At 43.6% G+C, this 18,922-nt stretch overlaps 1 protein-coding gene across 6 annotated transcripts in view; it reads left to right on the plus strand.

The window, feature by feature from the left end:
- The window catches only part of MYOCD (myocardin), a 132,187-nt gene that overhangs the window by 24,787 nt on the left and 88,478 nt on the right, over window positions 1–18,922 (plus strand). For 2 of the 6 annotated variants that reach the window (XM_019808625.2, XM_019808627.2), the window contains exon 1: window positions 12,815–13,046. The exons of 3 other annotated variants lie outside the window; for them this stretch is intronic. The gene's annotated coding sequence lies outside the window, so the exon portion shown is untranslated. Of the gene's footprint in view, window positions 1–12,814; window positions 13,047–18,922 lie in introns of those variants that run through there. One more of the 6 variants, XM_019808626.2, reaches the window with a different exon arrangement.

Here is an 18,922-nt window from a genome sequence, read left to right on the forward strand (position 1 = left end):
CTTTATTTATTATTTATTTATTATTTAGCTGGGCACAGCAGAGTGCCCTCGAGAGCCACTGAAAGGAGAGTAATTTCTTTCTTTTCTCCTGTTGGTTGACGGAAGATAAATTTTTCCATTTCCCCATAGACGCAATTGGAGTATGTACTTCCATTATCATTTCGATCACTCCCGTTGAGGTTTGCTGTATCCAGCCACCTTAAAATTAGCCACCTTAGATTTAAAGAAGCAGTAGGATACTAGCCGCAGAAATACTGACTTCGCTACCGTTTAAAGTGTATGTAATGGCTTCGCTCGTGCCTGGTGACTCAGCCATCACTCCGTCCGAGTAGCAATAAAAAGCGGATCCACAACCTCTCAGATAGGATGTCTGGCCTAGCACCCCTTGCTGGCACCCCAATTTGATTCGCCACCTAACTAAGTCTTCCATCCTCAATCTGAATCTCTTTCTTCTCCGCCCCTTAAGCCCCTTCTAAGCCCCTTCTTGGCCCCTTATGTAAAAAAGTCATCAGTTCTTCCCTAGGAAACAAAGTCAGGGAGCCCCAGGGAATATCCTCCTTTCATAGATCAGGAGAAATGACTGGAATGTCGCCCAGAGCTTTCTGCCTTTCCTATTTCCGGAAACACTCTTCCTTCCGGAAGTCATTGGACTTTGTTCTCCTCAGGACAGGTAGGGCTGGTTTCTCTGTCTGAGTTCAAGTTCCATGTGGAACTTTCTTGGTACTCAAGCTCCTGACAGGGCAAGAAGGCTCTAAAACAGGCCAAATCCAGAAAATGCTATTCAACATTAATTGAACAATAATCTCCTCGAGACTTTAAAATTTAGTTTTTACTGTTTTGTGTTTCCTTCCTGTCCTTGTCCAGATGCGTAAAGATTTTTATAAAGTTACAGTCAGAGTACATACAGAAGTTTATACTCAGCGTTTTTATAGGGGGGCATGATATCATAAGCTGTTTTCCGAGCTGCTACGTAGTAACACGTTCTTGTTTTGAAGACTTTATCAAAGTCCGNGAACATAGCTATAAAAGAAATCTCTGGTACCAGAGTGTGGAGTGGTGGTCGCCAGGGGCTGGAGGGTGGGAGAAATAGGGAGGCTGGTAACTTTCAGTTATAAGATGAATAAGGTCTATGGATTTAATGTGTAACGTGGTGACTGTAGTTGATAATACTGTGTGTATAATTGAAATTTGCGAAGAGCCCAGAACTTAAGTGTTCTCGCCAAAGAAACAAACAAGCAAAGATAAATATCTGAGATGAGAGCCCTGTTAATTAACTCCGTGGTGGGTATCCTTCCATGACGTGTATACACAGCAAACCATCATGTCACGCACTGTTCTCTTACAATTTTGTCTATTATACCACAATAAAGCCGGAAAAAAAAAGATACACCTAGGTAGTAATTAGAAGTAAAACATATCATCCGTGGATCAGAATTGAGTGTGTGTGTGTGTGTGTGTGTACACGTACTCACACACATTTATGTATATATGAATTTAATCTCTAGTTATTAAACTAATAATGGTGGCTATTCAAATTAGCCATAAGATACGTGATGAAAAGTGTGTTGGGAAAATTGACGTCCTTTTGGCAGTGAATGAATTCAGCTATTTTATGAGTCTTTAAAAATATCCATATGGATTAAAGAGCTAAGGAAATCTATAAAATATTAGAAAACAGAATCGTTTTATACTCTGGAGTAAGACAGGCCTTTCCAAGCATGTTACGGAAGCCAGAGGAGAAATAAAAATTGACGTATTTGGCCTCTTAAAAAGTTTAAAATGCTACATGGGGAAAAAAAAATTAAAAGAAATTTAAAAATCAAACAGTAGATTGAAAGAAAACACTTGAAATGTGTATTCAGACAAAGTTATTAAAAGGACTTGTATAAACAATAGGATTAAAAGTCCATGACCTAAGCAGCAGGATAATTCGAAGGAGAAAAACCGTCAATAAGCACATGAAATATATTCAACTCACTCAAATTCAAGAACAGGCAGATTGAAAGCATTTTTTTCCAAACATCAGGTTTGCAAAAATGTCAAATATTGATAACATCAAGTATTTTCCAAGCGTGGAGAAAACAGACACCTAATCCCCTTAGCGCATCTGAAAGCCTCAAGGGATAGAGTTTGACAATTTCTATTGAATTTTAAATGAGCTTGCTATCAACCGAGATACACTAAGGCATCTAATTGAAAGAAACACTTGTAGGTACAGGGGTTTTCAGGGCATTATAGTTTATAATGCCAAAAAGGATGGAAACAGCATAAACCTCCATCAGTGGGGGCGTGGTTAATTGTGCAACACTCATGAAATACGATAAAATGCAATGCAAAGCAGAAAAGAGAAGATAAAATTCTGTATGAACTGACATGGAAAGATGTCCAGGACGTACACTTAGTTTTTNTTTGTTGCTGTTGTTGTTGTTGTTTTTAAGCACACTATGAAACAATCAGGCAGCATATTTGCATTTTTATTTTAAAAAATAGGTATACATACACAGAAAAAAATCTTCCAGAATATAAGTCAAACTGTTCACAGTGATACCCAGGGGTGGGAGGAGGGCAGATCTTATCTATCTATATACACACACCATTTGAATCTTTTAAAACAAGAATATATTGGTATCTATGAAATTAACTTTTTTATTTTATGTTTTTAAAGATTTTATTTATTTCAGAGAGAGCAGGACAGCGAGTGAGCGGGGTGGGGGGGAGCAGAGGGATAGGGAGAAAGCAGGCTCCCCACTGAGCAGGGAGCCCAACTCGGGCTTGATCCCAGGACACTGAGATCATGATCTGAGCCAAAGGCAGATGCTTAACCAACTGAGCCACCCAGGTGCCCCTGAGAAATTTTTAAATATGCCAGTGTTTAAAGAGAAATTGACAACATCATCATAGTAGTAGGGAAAAAAACACACTTCTGTAAACTTTATCAAATAGACAAAAATTCAAATCGGGATTTCTAGGATATGAACACTAAAGTTAAACTAACTATGTACTTTAAACCTCTGACATGACCTAGACTACTAGACTACCAGAAGACAATTTTAAATTTAGTGCCTACCCCCAGCACAACACACAGTGAAACGTCAATAAATTTAAAATACCAAACTCATTTCTTAACCATAGACAGTTTTGAAAGAAAATACTTTGAAAAGTTGAAATATTTTATTTATTTATTTATTTATTTATTTATTTATTTATTTATTTTTAAAGATTTTATTTATTCGACAGAGATAGAGACAGCCAGCGAGAGAGGGAACACAAGCAGGGGGAGTGGGAGAGGAAGAAGCAGGCTCACAGTGGAGGAGCCCAATGTGGGGCTCGATCCCATAACGCCGGGATCACTCCCTGAGCCGAAGGCAGACGCCCAACCGCTGTGCCACCCAGACGCCCCTGAAAAGTTGAAGTATTTTAAGCTTCACAAGTTAGCAATCAAAACACACCACAAATATACCCCAAGTGTTGAAACATATGCCTAGAAAAAAAAAGCCTGGAAAGACCCCCAAGTGAGTGGTAAGATTTGGAGTGATGTTTTATTTTTCTTATGTTTTTTCTTATATTCCCATATTCTTTCTTTTAATTATTCAGTGTCTCCCAGGTCTGCTATAATAATCAGGAGTAACTTTAGTAATAAATCAACTAGCAATGAGCGTTGTTTGTTTAAGTCCTGGAGGAGTGGTGATTAGAGAGACCTCATCTGAGGGACTAGGTAGGGAGGTGGCTGAGCGCCTGGGAGGTTTAAGTTCTTTAAAAATTCCCACCAATCCTGAAGCATGCTCACATTCAAACTATAACCCAGGGGCACCTGGGTGGCTCAGTCAGTTAAACTCTGCCTCCAGCTCAGTCATGATCTCCGGGTCCTGGGATTGAGTCCCACGTCGGGCTCTCCCTGATCAGTGCGGAGTTTGCTTCTCTCTCTCTCTCTCTCTCTCTCTCTCTCTCTCAAATAAATAAATAAAACCTAAAAAAAAACCCCAAAGAACCTGTAATCTAAAAACCTCGCTCCTCTATGAAGACTGAAAACCCACGGCCCCTCATGTTAACTAACACTGGAAATTGTAAATGTATGTCTTGTGGCATTGGGCGCCATAGTCTGGCCGCTGTGGGTTCAAATCTTGGCTCCACCTTTCCCGGTCGTAGGAAGTTGAGCCAGTGCTTTTGAGTTCTCAAACCTCCTCTCTCGGTCGAGGGGACGACAAAGATGCCTACCCCATGAGGATTCTGTGAGGCTTCAGTGAAAAAGCATAGACGTGTTTGACATGTTCAGGGATGTGCTCATGTGTGCAATAAATTGCAGTAGTTTTATTCACAGATGAATATCAATTAGATCAACATTTGTGTAACTACCATATGGGGTGCTAATGTACGATACTTTTTTTTTTAAGATTTTTTTATTTATTCGACAGAGATAGAGACAGCCAGCGAGAGAGGGAACACAAGCAGGGGGAGTGGGAGAGGAAGAAGCAGGCTCATAGCGGAGGAGCCTGATGTGGGGCTCGATCCCATAACGTCGGGATCATGCCCTGAGCCGAAGGCAGATGCTTAACCGCTGTGCCACCCAGGCGCCCCAGTGTACAATACTTTTAAATCCCTTAAATGTTATTATAAAACACATTGTTTCTAAATTAACAACTGCAGGCTTTTCGGGGCTTCTCCGGGCTATCTCTTAAGATGTGCTACTATTCTCACTTCTTTGTTACCTCAGGCTGTGTTTAAGAGTAATGAAGATAGTTATTATCATTATAGAATTCACACTGCAGTCTATCAAGGGCTCTGTATCCGTATTATCATTTATTCTCTCCCTTTCCTGTCCTTTCCATCTTCGCACAGCGCTGGTTATTGTCCTGCTTAGGTCTTTAGGTGTTTTTGAAGAGAGCCCCGGGCCTTGTCTGGGACCCTGCAAGGTTACCACTGGCTGTAAGGATTAGCAAAGGCTCATGGCTGTTTTTCAGGCACTACCGAGAACCCAGATCCTACACTCTTAAAATCAAAAATCCTGTTCTGTCTAAAAATAAAGCCTAGAGGAAGAGCTGTCTCCAGAGGGAACAAAATTTAAGGCTCACAGAGCTAGTGGGACAGGCTGCTTTATATACCATAGACTATATTATATAGCGAATGTTACATTATATATACATATAATATTTTATGGTGCATTAGCTACCCCCCCCGAAAAAGTCATATCAGTCCATATGCTTTTATTTTCATACCAACTCTGGGAGATTGCAAAGCTGCTTGTACAAATGAGGAGATGTTAAGACCTTTAAGAAATCTGTCCAAGGTCACCTGGTAGCTTTAGAACCAGAACTTTCATCTGTGGGCCCCCAGAATCAAGTTTGCCGCGTGATACCACAGAGGAATGTGCTGGCTGGGGAAGCAGGGTGTTAAGATAGGCAGGTGCCTGGCATTGAAACCAGTGGCTCTCTCAACAAAACGGCCCCCCCCCCCGCCCGAAGCTTTCTTCATACAGAGCCACCTGCACTGGCTTCGGATTGGAAGGGCTTCAGATCAGGAGAGGGGAAGGTTCAGCAAGTCGAGCACGCTATTGGCTGGGAGTCGAGAACAGGAAGAGGCCTAGGATTTGTAGAGGAACCTCTGACTCAGTGGGATACCAGCCTCTGCAGAAGGTTCTGGTCTTAACACATAGATTAGAGCCTGACACCCTGGAATGTCCCAGACACAGAAAATGTTCTAAATGTTATGTCTGGTTGCGTCAAAATCTTGTGTCTAACAGCAGGGCTGAGATTACTTTCTAACATTAAAAAAGAAATGTAACATATCTACATTTATTATTTTTCCAAACTTGAAAGGTACTGGTACAAGAATATTAATGAAAGATGTAAGGCATATATATACATACGTATATGATGTGTATATACTCGTGTATCTTTATATATATACTTATATATATGTATCACTCTTAATATGTAGCACTTTGTGTAATAGTGTGAGTGTATAAAGTATAGTCTTGCCTGTCTATTGTATACATATGTATAGGCCATATAGAGCATATGAGAGGTCAAAGATTCAGTCTCTGGGGTGTTCTGTCTACTGCAGAAAAGTTGAAAGAGAAACCTTAAATGTTCAACTAAAGGAGAATGTTTAAATCCACTCACAATAGGATATAGCATGCACATTAAAGATGGTACCTTTGAAAGATCCCTAACGAGGTGGGAAGCTGTCTAGAAGGCAAGAAAGAGGCTTCATGCTCCACATATCCTATAATCCCGATTCTTGGGAAATTGTAGAATAGATATTTTATATATATGCATGCATATATGTGACTTGGAAGAAGGAAGGGCAGATACTGGCAGGTGTATCACCACTAGCATTAAACATGTGAATTACTGGGGCGCCTGGGTGGCACAGCGGTTAAGCGTCTGCCTTCGGCTCAGGGCGTGATCCCGGAGTTCTGGGATCGAGCCCCACATCAGGCTCCTCTGCTATGAGCCTGCTTCTTCCTCTCCCGCTCCCCCTGCTTGTGTTCCCTTTCTCGCTGGCTGTCTCTATCTCTGTCGAATAAATAAATAAAATCTTTAAAAAAAAAAATAAATAAATAAACAATGTGAATTACTAATGCTTTTCCTTTCCATCCTGGAACTTTTGTACATTTCCCAAGTTTTTCTCTAATGCGCATGCATTTCTTTTATAATCAGAAGAGTCATGCATGCTCTAAATACTAGCCTAGTACACCATGGGCATCACTTGGGACCTCAAAAAGAACTAAAATAGACATTTAGAGACTCTAGCAACATGGAATGAAAATTTTCCTCTTCATCTGGGGGAGAATTCCTTTTCCTTGCCCTCATAAAACATGCACTTTGCTCCAGGTCCTACTTTCCCTTTGTTACCAGTTCTCTTCCAAGGAGTCAGTGGACAGCTCCGTTGACCTTGTTAATATCCCTGTAGTAATTTACCACTGCTCAAGGAGTCTTGGTTGGACCGTTGCAATTCCCTGTACTTTGGGTATCATGATACCTTCCTTATGGGTACATAAAGCAGGAATAATAACACCTTCCTTGTAGAGATGAGAAGCCAAGGTCCGGGAAGGGTTGATTGCCTGCTCCAATCCACGCACATAGAAAAATGGCAGGGCAGGACTCGAACCTGGATCCCCAGGCCTTGGATCTGGTGACCTTTCCCGGTAAGTGGGTGGACACCAGGAGGTGTAAATCAGAGGCCCTCTTCTCAGGGACCTCCCTTGGCAATAGCTTTCAAGGAAAGCAGGTCAAATGGCAAGTTGTTTCTCCCGCAGGCCGCTCCTGCCATCCCAGGAGTGTGCAGGCTGTCTGCTTAATTCACTCGTGGCTTCATGCCATGGAATACATAAACAAGTGGGGAAAGCCTCCGTGAGGAATCTGGATGCCCAAATGGAACGATTTGTCTTCTGAAATTATTGTTTGAAATTGTTTATGTCAGTTGCCGAGTTTCTGTTCTGTGCTTGGGGGACCTGTTTGTGATGGAGGGAAAAATTCCCTGCCGCTGAGCAGGGACCCTTGTGGGGTGGTTCTGGGGACAGCATGGCCCTGCTGCTCCCCTGTCCTGACACGGGGGTGTTTGGGGAGATTGGCTGCAGCCCCAATAGAGCAATTATCCGATGCTCACTGTTGGCTGGGGTGCTGCTCTAAGCTTGTGGCAGGTGCTAATTTAATCCTCGCAACAACCTCATCGGGAGGTAGTCACCCTCCCCAACCCCCAAACTCACATAGGAAGAAATGCAAGCACCTTTCAGGAAATTTCTTAAGATTGCACGACTCGTAAATGGAACAGGTGGGACTTGAACCCTTGCACTCCCGGCTTCAGAGCCCTTCTGTGCTCAGCTGCTCCCCCGTTCTGCTTCTCCCTGGCACCAAACTGGCCAGAGCTGGCCTGAGCCACCTGACTTTCTCCAACACCCTCCAGGAGAGCAGGCAAACTGTGATTCTGCCCTCTTAGTGACATGGTAAGCCCCAGGGCATTCCCACTGGAGGTCCGGCTTCCTCATCCCTGCGGTGTCTTGAGGTCTTGTAACACACAAAGCCTTCAGCTCACAAACCTGGCAGCTTTGTGAGTGAGAGAGAATTCCTTTTGAGGCATGAATTAGTCTTCTTCAAATGTTTTGACAAACTGAGTGCGGTGCTTAGGGAAAGAACAGCCTTGCAGTGTTTGTGTGAACAGACATCTTTCTAAAACTCCTTTAGGCCGAGCCATGAGGCTTGGTCATTGAAACAGCCGTGTGGCAATGCTGAGTTTGGCTCTTTGGGGTTTGAATATTCTCCTGGTTTTTACCCTCTGAATGCCTGGGGCTCGAAGCTGGTCCAGAGGAACAGTGTGTGCCTAGTCCCAGGCTCTTGCGTGCATGCCTGCTCGTCTGTGGGGGCCGCTGAGGCCGGTCCAGTACCCCCCATCCCAGGCTCGCCTTGTCCCCTGCCCTAGACCACAGAGGGCTCCATCAGTAACCCGGTCATCATTTTTACCTTCTCTCCTCTGGATGCACCAGCAATAAACGGGTAGACCATTGGGCCTTAGTCCTTCTTGGTCACTGCGGTGACTTGGCCATGCATCAGCACGCAGGGCCGTGTTTGGCCAGGGAATAGTTATTATTGGTACCTGGAGTCAGAAGGCAAGGAGCAGAGTGTGCTCGGCATCAGAACACACAAAAATATGTCCTGGCTCTCTGCCTTATTTGGGAAACATGGCCAGGATTGGGGCCAAAACGGCATAGGCAACCTGGCATGGCAGGCCACATTCTCCCAGCTGGACACATCAGTGGCAGCCCTGTCTTGTCTTCCCCAGGCAGTTTGAGGGCTGTGTACCCCCAAGGAAGTACATGCCAGCCCCACAAAATGCCTCAGGTGAAGCGTAGCTGTGGCCCAGAGTGGAATACTGCCAGGTGGAAGAAAGGATGGGGGGGGCACCCATTGGACAAGGAAAGGAGACTTGTATCTATAATGTGTCCCACAGTATTGACTTTCCTGCCCTAGTTGGGACCCGAAACCTCCAGGAATAGTCTTGCTTGACCAACCATGGCCAACAGCTTCCCAATGTCCTTTGCCTGACAGTGTCCTTAAAGACATAAATATCAGAGTCATGGGTGGTATATAAAGGCCAGTCCAGTTCAAGTCAAGGCCTAAGTCCGGACTGTGTACTGTTGCTCTTTCTGAGGGAAGGACCTTCAGCTGGCTGCCCCTCTGTTGTGTCCAGGCTTTGTGGTCTTTAGCTGACACTGTGCAGAGGGGACATAAGGAAAATAGCCACGCAAGATGCTTGAAGTGACATGTGTCAGCCGGGTTCCGTGCATGCCAAGGTCATGCTCTGGGGTGTGCATATCTTGGCCAACCTTACAAGCTCTCAGTCCATACCCCTAGGAGTTTTGGCTGGTAAAACACGATTTAAAAACAGATCTCAAAATTTTCCTTGGTTGTACCAATAGCATCCCCCTCCCCTGAACACACTTCCTCAACACTCATAGACAGGAAGCCTCTTTGTTGACCAAAAAAAAAAAAAAAAAGAAAGAAAGAAAAAAAATCAGATAATAGAAATCTTGAACAAGCTCTAGCAAAAATAAGCAATTTCTAGAAAGATACCTGGGCGTCTCATGGAACTCAGCCAGAGGGATGTGGCTGAGAGTTGGAGGAAAGTCAGCTGGAATTGGGGACGAGAGCACCTGCAGGCCACTGTCCCTGGCTCCTGTCCACACTGTATTCTTCTCTCTCCATCAACCAGCTGCACTATTTTCCCGGTTCACATGGTTGACAGTGGCCACCCCCCAAAAGCTCCTGGGTTTGCTCGCTCTCAGCCCAATTTCCAAAATTCCCAGGGGCGAGCCCAGAGTGGCTGGGTCGATCCCCATCCTCGGAACAAAAGCTGTGATCAGGGAGAGAAGTGGCCCGGTGGGAACATCTTAGCTGCATAAAAACCACTTCTGTAGCAGATTTTAAAAAGGCCTTTCTTTGTGAGAACCCAGTGGAAACCCATTCGGAAGGAAATAAAAGGGAAGGTATCCTTGGCTTCTGGGTTTTTCTTTTACTCCTCCCTCAGCCAGTAACTTTAGTGTGCGTATCTCCCTCTCTCAGGAGACATGTCTAGTCTTCAGGAAATGAAAATTACCCCCCCCCAAACACACACACACAGACGAAAGAAATTCAGGGTTGTGGGCTTAACAACTTCATTTATTGATTTGTTTAGGTTTCTCGGGAGAAACAGCCAGAGAAGCCTCCCCTGATTCCCAGGTGACATAGAGCTCCCCTCTCACGGCATGCCCACAGTTGTAACTATTTGCTTAACCTTTTCCTTTTTCTCTTTCCTTAGACTGAAAAATTCATATAAGCCGAGTTCGTGATAGCTTTATCTGTGGCTGGATCTTTAGCGTCTAAAACAGTGCCTGCACATAGTGTTAGGTGATCAATAAATATGGAATGAATGAATGGATGTTAGGGTGTCCACCTGACTGCCAAGTTCCCGGATGAAAGCATTACCCCAACGGCTCCTGGTAGGCCCACCAATTTGGCTACAGATAACCATAATAACACTACTTTAATAGTCTGATTCCTTCCTCTCTCTCTCTCTCTCTCTTTCTCTCTCTCTCTCCCCCTCTTTCCTTAATTTATTATCAAGACAGAATAATAATTCTCTGTAATTCACTTGTTTCTCAAATCTTCCCTGTCTTCTCCATTCCCACCACATGCAAGTGGACTTTCTGGCCTTACCAATGGATCATGAAGAGTCTTCAGCACCGGTCCTGTCTCCCCCATCCGTGTTAGCATGAAATCAGTCATCCTGAAATCTCAATGTTCCCATATCCCTCTGCTGCTCCAAGCATGCCCATACCACCTCCTTGTACAGGATGAAGTCCACACCCTCCGTCCCCACACTTTACGCCCTCCGTCCTTGAATCCCCACCTCTTCTCCAGTCTCATCTCTTACCAGTCCACGCTAGGATCTCTTTCCTTGAGCAAGCTGGTATTCTGGGGGACACTACATAAATTGCGAGGCTCCATGCAAAAAGACAGTGCAGAGCCCTTTGCTCGAAAATGATGAAAATGTCAGGTGGTGACAGTACGGTGTAGGCCGAGCTCAGGGCCCTGCGGAGTGTGGGACTCTGGCAGCATAGGTCATATGCTCACTGAGCGGGGGGCCCCCAGTCAGGATGCTCCATGTTTATCCCACATTCGAGTTTGTATGCGTGTTTGGAATTCCCTTGGCCAAGAATGCCCTGTGTCGACCATCCATCCCCACATGATTCTCCCTTGAAAATGTAAAGGTCCAGTTCTATCTTTGGTAGCCTTCTGTGAATATTTATTCTTGCATCACCTGTGGCCCAAGGCTTTATTTCTCTGACTCAAGTGCATGGGTCTTCTCTTTCCGCACTAGATTATTCATGCTTTAAATTACGGTGTCTCGTCTTCCGGGTCTATGGATGCTTCAGTAAATAGCAAGGAACTGTTAGATACTTTTGGAGGGACTGACCTGGTGGATAGATGAATGAATCCTAAAGATTTGTCTGGCTATTCGATTTCACATTTCCAACCACCGGGTCACTTGGGGACCCTGCATTTCTGACTTTTTAGAACCTGCCCTGCCTTGTGGTCTTGCCAGCCCTTCCCTGCACTTGGAACCTAATGCTAAGAACTATACAAGAAATATTGTGATTTCATGGGGGAAACTCTAGGGATTAAGAAAAAACTCTGAGGTCTGAGCTTGGAGACGTGCAAAGACCCTGGTCAAAAATGAAGCCAAGGGTCATAAAATGTGAGTGCCCCAAGGAAGCTCTGTGATCATCAGCTCATCTTTCTTGCCTTATGAAGGAAGAAACTAAAGCTTGGAGGTGAAGTGTCTTGACCAAGGTCACATAGTTATGTAGTGGGAGGAATAGGGCCTGGTCCCCTGAACTCTTGTGAGACTTGGAGGGGACATCACACTGATTTATTGCAGTGGACAGAACGTTGAGTGACCTAATCACTAGCCCTAGGTATTTTGTATGCAAAGCAGAAGCTGACTACAAATGTAGGCTATTTTTAAAATACAACTCATTTTGCTTTTCTGTGAATTTCTGGATTTCGGCGTCTGTCCTCCAATATATGAATTATTTAAAGGATTTACATTTATACACAGGGCATGTCATATATGGAGAACATGGGAAACATATAGAGTGATAAGACAAGCAGCAATCATGGGGTCTGATGGAATGATTGTTCCTTAGTTACTGAGGGGTGCTGGTTGCTAGGCAGAGTCCAGAAGATTCTAATAGTAGCCAGGAGTCCATTGTAAGAAGGAGCCACAGAGCCGTGAGGGCCCACCACCATCTGCTGATGTAAAAGGAGGCTTCCCTCTGCGGCTGTTGCTAAGGGATCTGGGCTTGGTCCTCAGCTGGGATCGGGAACTTTCCTGCACTCTCAAGCCTTCATTGTCCTGCAGGGAAGGTTCAAAGGCCCAAGATGGTGTGGGGGCCCGGTGTGGGGGCCCAGGGTTCTCTTGGTGCAGAGACACCATAATCCACCCCTCACTCCTTCCTCCTGAATAGAATCACTCCCATCTATTCCTAAGCAATATCTCTTAGGAGGTTTGAGACTTTTTTAGATGGAAATCATAAAAATAACATTTAATTTGGAAGGAATTTAAGGATGATCCAATCCAATGGTTTTTCAAACTCTGCTCCACGGAGCTGTGACATTTCATGAGAGGTTCGGCTTTTATCGTTTGCCCCTGTGCTATTTTTTTTCCCTTCCATGTAAGATTTCAGTTTAAAAAAAGGTTTTGGGTTGTTTTGGGGTTTTTTTTGTTGTTGTTGTTGTTTTTAATGTTTGAGAGCACCTAATTCTCCTTTAGTCCGTCCTTCCCTTCCTGGGTAAGGAGGCTGGGACCCAAAGAGGTGGATTCCTTTGTGTTATTACTTTAAGTAGTGTTGGAAGGAGTCCTTAAGTCCACTCAGCAAAATTGGGAGACTTCTTTTCACCTTCCTGCATAGTCAAGGCAGAGCCATTTCTAGGCGGACTAGAAATCGTGGCACATTGGAAGAAAGAGTGGACGATGATTCTGTGGATGGTGAATATATGGTTGGTACAGTGAGTACACATCTTTTGTTTATTATGCACTGTTTTGGGGTAATTTTAGAATGATTTCGCCCCTCCAAGACAGTTGACTTACTAGCTATAGAATAAACAGAAGTTATTTCATGACTTAAGAATCTTATTAGACCATGCATTCTGTTGTTCCTTTACAAAATACCACTGTGTTTAGAGGCTTGCAGAGTGGGTAGCAAGAGGGCTGCACGGAGACCAAAGGCCAAGCGAGGCCAAGGGAATATGGCTTATGAAAAAAAATGAAGGATTCTGTGGGAACAGACAGTTGAGTGGAAGGCGTGTAGGACAGAAACTCCATCAAACATGAATAATATGATGGTCTTAAGAAGGTAGCATGTATCCACAGCAGGATGGGAGAAGTAACAAGTAAGAATGATGTTCTTGGCAATGATTTCTTGAGATGGACCAAATCCAACGACGATTGGACCAATGATGATTTCTTAAGATGAGCCAAATCCAAGGTTAACACACCGGTCCCAGCCTTTGTGGTTCTTTGGATAATAACAATTTCTTTGGCCCATGGAGTATTCTAGATGGAAGTTAATATAAATAAGAAGTAAGAATTGCCAAAGAGTTGAGAAACACCAAGATAACTCGTGTTGTTGTTCGGAGAACAGTAATGTTGCTGGAAGCACCGAAAAGTCTCCTCCACGCAGTGGAGGAGAAAGCAGCTGTTTTCCACCTTGAGTGAAAGTAACAGAGATTTCCGGGTCTTGGTGGGACCTGCCAGCTTTGCCAACGCAGCCCACACTGAAGCCTGGGTGGGTAGTAACCCTGTTTATTAGAGGAGGACACATAGCTCGATCATTCTGGTCCCTAATTTTTTGCTTCTAAATTATCTAAACAGTTGAGCAAATAGATTCATTCTGAAATTCTTACAGCACATCTTTTATATGAAAATGCTTTCATTTCTTTGCTTTCTTTTTTTTCCACTTTCCTCTTTCTCCCTTCCTTCCCTCCCCTCCTTCCTTAGAATCACCTCCATGTTGAACCTAGGGAGACACATAGCCCATGAAATGGCCAAAAGCATAGCTTTATCAATCCAGAGTTTCTGCCAGGACGCTTGGCCTCTAATTTCCCTCTTGGGGCAGAACCTGGTGTGACATGATTTAACACCTCTCTCTTTTCTATTAAATACACATGAATTAATAGTCTTCACTGGAATAGATACTTATATACACACACACACAAATACTCTCACAGTAAAAAAAAAAAAAAAGAAAAAGAAAAAGAAAAAAGAAAGAAAAAGAAAAGAAACCTGTTTTCCTACTATCATTTCTTTTTTACTTCCTCTCTCTACCTTTCTTCCATATTTGCTTTCTCTTTCTGTCCGCTTCTCTTTGTGCCAAAAGTCCTCGGTGCATTCAGAATTGATCCGTACTCCAATAACCCCGATTGTGTAACTGGGAGATTCAAAGTTTCCCGATTTAGACTCCCACACCCTATAAAGTGGATATTTAATAGGTCAGATAAACCCAGCCTGCCACCAAACAAAACAAAAATATTGAGGCCAGAATGCAAAGAATGAGTAGAAACATTCAAGGTTACGTGAGTCTGTATTTTATGACAAACATGATATCTAAAATCCATTTGCTATAGGAATTGTTATAATAACTAGTTAGCAATTTGCAAAAGTAATTAGAACCTTTCCTAATACTATATACTAAAATGTGATGCATTGCAAAGTTAAATGCAAAACCAAACCCTGAAAAATGTAGGAACATTTAAGTGAATATATAATCTGGGTATGGAGATCTAAGTTTATACCAAAGATAGAATTCATAAGTGTTTTTAAAAGGATTGCTATAGAAATGTTAAATGCCAAAATCGTCACAAACAAGATTGAATGGCAAACTAAAACCAGGGGAAATTTACAACATAGAGAACTATATTTAACGTGTTTCAAATATAAATAGCTCTCCCAAATCTATAAGGAAAAAAAAAAAAGGAAACATTTGCAAAGAATGTTACCAGGCAATTCACATAAGAAAAAATATGAATAGTCAACAAATCTATGAAAACATGTTTGACTAGTTAAGAAATGTAATGGGATTACTTATCACATTAGCAAAGCTTTTTTTCTTCTGTGACAATATATCCATTGTTAATAAGGGTGCTGACCAAGAAGAAGAGGTTATAAAACAACCAAAAGTGATTGTTTGGGGTTTTAGGGATTGCAAGGAACCAAACTCAAGAGTGTGCTCCAATCGTGAGCAGGGAGTAGGCTTATAATAAAGGCAAGACCCACAAGGTTACATAACTTGTTTTGAAGGAATTATGATTGGTGCTGACAGAGTTAAACTGACTATTGGCTGTTCAGCGACCAGATGCTACATTATCTCTGTTCCAGTCCAAAGTAGAAGGATGTGTTCCAGGAGGTGCCGGAGGTGCGATTGACAAGTTGCAATCGACAAAAGTCAAAAGTGCACAATGTTCCAAAAGTTGAGACAGGAGATGTGCCCGAGCCTCCTTCCTCAATGCCCTCCCCACCCTGTTCCGAAAGACTCTCTTAGTTTTCCTTACTGCGCTTTAGAATTTTCTTTCACAAGGGTGTAGAGAAATGGGGGCCCTCCAATAGTTCTAGTAGGAATCCGAAATAATCTATCCTTTCTGGAGAAAAGAACATGAAATGTACAATAAAAGGGGATTAAATAGATATTGAAACATGGTGAAATACTATGTAGCCATTAAAAATGAGAACCTGTACATGGATACCTACACAAAAAGTAACCATTTATTGCCAGTGAAAAAGCAAGATGCAAAGTATAAAACCATGGTCTCATGTTTTGCACATTGTATTTACTTGTCTCTATTTCTCAAAACTACTTTTTCCTCAGAATTTCCTGGAAGGTTTGTTAAAATAGATTTCTAATATATCCCAGACCTGCTGACCTATAATCTTCAGGAATGGGTCCAAAGAAGTGCTCGGGGTTTTTTAGTCTCTAAGTGACTTTTTTTTTTTTTTAAAGATTTTTATTTATTTATGTGACAGAGAGACAGCAGCGAGAGAGGGAACACAGCAGGGGAGTGGGAGAGGAAGAAGCAGGCTCATAGCAGAGGAGTGATGTGGGGCTCGATCCCGGAACGCCAGGATCACGCCCTGAGCCGAAGGTAGACGCTTAATGACTGCGCTACCCAGGCGCCCCTCTAAGTGACTCTTAATATCAGGGAAATTGGGGAAATTGGGATCAATCTAGTGTCTTCTTTAGATCAATTCTAGACTCTTCTCCTAATCAGGGACTTATATTGACACTGAGATCCAGAGAGATTCTGGGACCTTTCTAGAGTAACTACTGTGTAGTAGCAGAATGGGGTCTAGAATTGAATGTGCTAGATTTCAGATGAATGGTCCCTTTCTAGAACACCAAGCTTATTTAGACTCATGTTCTTAAATTCTATTGCCAGCAACCTATTACTTCAGTCAGACAGGTAAGAAAACTTCTCCTCAACTCCATTGTTTCTCATTCAGTAACGATCTTTCTTTGTTGATGGCAAATGGAAAGTTTTCTATTTCCACCGTTCCCTAGCAATATGACATTTTCAAACAGTAGCACAAAACTCTTTAAATAGAAAAGATCCATTTCCACTCTATCGTGACTCAGTAACAGCCACAGGATTCTTCTCAAACTTTCCTAAAAATGTCATCTTTGGGCTGGACTCAAGAGGAACATTTCAGGCAAGGAGACACATTTTCCACTCTGTCAGGAATGAACGAGCATGGGGTTGGAACATGAAGTGTTTTGCAATCCTCAGAAAAGCAATACTTCTCACCAAAACCATGGCAACAGCTCCGTGTGATGCCGTCAGATCTTGGGATCATTCAGGAGCCTCATCCTAACCAGAGACTCGGGGGGCCCATCCCCTGTGTCCGGTAGGATAGTCACCCAGCTTCCTGTTGGCTCCAGAGAGACAATGATGCCCTACGTGACTGTTGCTATGGAGACACTTCGGGCTGTGCTGCTGTGCAGAGGGTTCCTTATGTTGAGCTACCTAGGTGGCAGGTAGCATGAGGTGTATGCCTCATGTTACAGGGGCTCCTGCTTCTTCATTTGGAAGGAACCCCCCCAAATAGGGGAAATACATTAAAACATAAGGTAGAGCATGGGTCCCTTTGGAATTTGTACCCCTGAGTCCAAAGTCACGGGTGTGAAATGTGCTTCCCTCACTTCGTAACTTTATGGCTTTGGAGGAGTTATTGGTGCCCTCTGGGCCTTACGAGCTGCAACAGGAGATAATTATTTGTAGTCCTATAGGATCAGCAGGAGGTTTCGATGAGGTGATTTCTAGAAAAGCTTCCGTTCCAGACACTGGCCCTTTCTAGTCCCGCAATGCCAGAACTGATCTGTGAGGAGNAGAGGAACATTTCAGGCAAGGAGACACATTTTCCACTCTGTCAGGAATGAACGAGCATGGGGTTGGAACATGAAGTGTTTTGCAATCCTCAGAAAAGCAATACTTCTCACCAAAACCATGGCAACAGCTCCGTGTGATGCCGTCAGATCTTGGGATCATTCAGGAGCCTCATCCTAACCAGAGCCTCGGGGGGCCCATCCCCTGTGTCCGGTAGGATAGTCACCCAGCTTCCTGTTGGCTCCAGAGAGACAATGATGCCCTACATGACTGTTGCTATGGAGACACTTCGGGCTGTGCTGCTGTGCAGAGGGTTCCTTATGTTGAGCTACCTAGGTGGCAGGTAGCATGAGGTGTATGCCTCATGTTACAGGGGCTCCTGCTTCTTCATTTGGAAGGAACCCCCCCAAATAGGGGAAATACATTAAAACATAAGGTAGAGCATGGGTCCCTTTGGAATTTGTACCCCTGAGTCCAAAGTCACGGGTGTGAAATGTGCTTCCCTCACTTCATAACTTTATGGCTTTGGAGGAGTTATTGGTGCCCTCTGGGCCTTACGAGCTGCAACAGGAGATAATTATTTGTAGTCCTATAGGATCAGCAGGAGGTTTCGATGAGGTGATTTCTAGAAAAGCTTCCGTTCCAGACACTGGCCCTTTCTAGTCCCGCAATGCCAGAACTGATCTGTGAGGAGTTAAGGACTCCATTTCTTCTGTTCACTCCTGCCATTCCCACCTCGCTCGGCGAAAGACAGAATCCCTTATATCTTCAGTGCCCTCTGTACAAGATTCCTCCAGATTCCTCTTTCCTGATTTGCACCACCTGGAGCCCTGGTCTGGCCATCGTTTAGGCTGCATGACTTTTTAAAGTTACATGTCATTGTTCCCACTGAAAACGGTTCCCCGTTCTCCTCCAGATTCTGTAACCAGAACCAAACAGGTGGGCTTTCTCCGGAAGTTGCCATCATCAACTTAACCCAGAAAGGCATCTGACAGCTTTGTATGGTTTAGGAAGTGGTTAACTCACTACCTCCACCCCAACAACCCTGTGCGATTGGTTCTCACGATGTATTAGTGATAGGAATATTGCTGTCTACAGATGAGAAGGCTACAGTGACTTGTCTAAGGTCACACGGCATGGTGGAGTCAAAGTTAGGTCTCTGTGTTCCATTCCCAACTCCCTGGCTCCATCATCTTCCTGTCCTGGGCACAGGTGAGTGACATGTTCTGGTTGCAACCTGATGGTGTGTAAAGATATTCTAGCTCCCATTCTTAAATCAGGTGCCCGGTCCCAGCTGCATATAGGCAACTATTCCTGGGCCTGTGCTACACTTGATCCAGAATTTTCTATGTATTCTTTAATCATCATCAGACAGGAGGCTGTTGCTCTAACTGGATGGTGTTCACACTTTACAAAATAGTAAAAGAATCTATTTTCTTTTGGGGAGGTAGGTATTTGGGGTGGTGGTAGAACTCTGGTCCTGAAGTTTATTTGGGGGAGGAAAGACA

Source organism: Ailuropoda melanoleuca, chromosome 17, assembly GCF_002007445.2.
Source record: "Ailuropoda melanoleuca isolate Jingjing chromosome 17, ASM200744v2, whole genome shotgun sequence".
NCBI classification, from domain to species: Eukaryota; Metazoa; Chordata; class Mammalia; order Carnivora; family Ursidae; genus Ailuropoda; species Ailuropoda melanoleuca.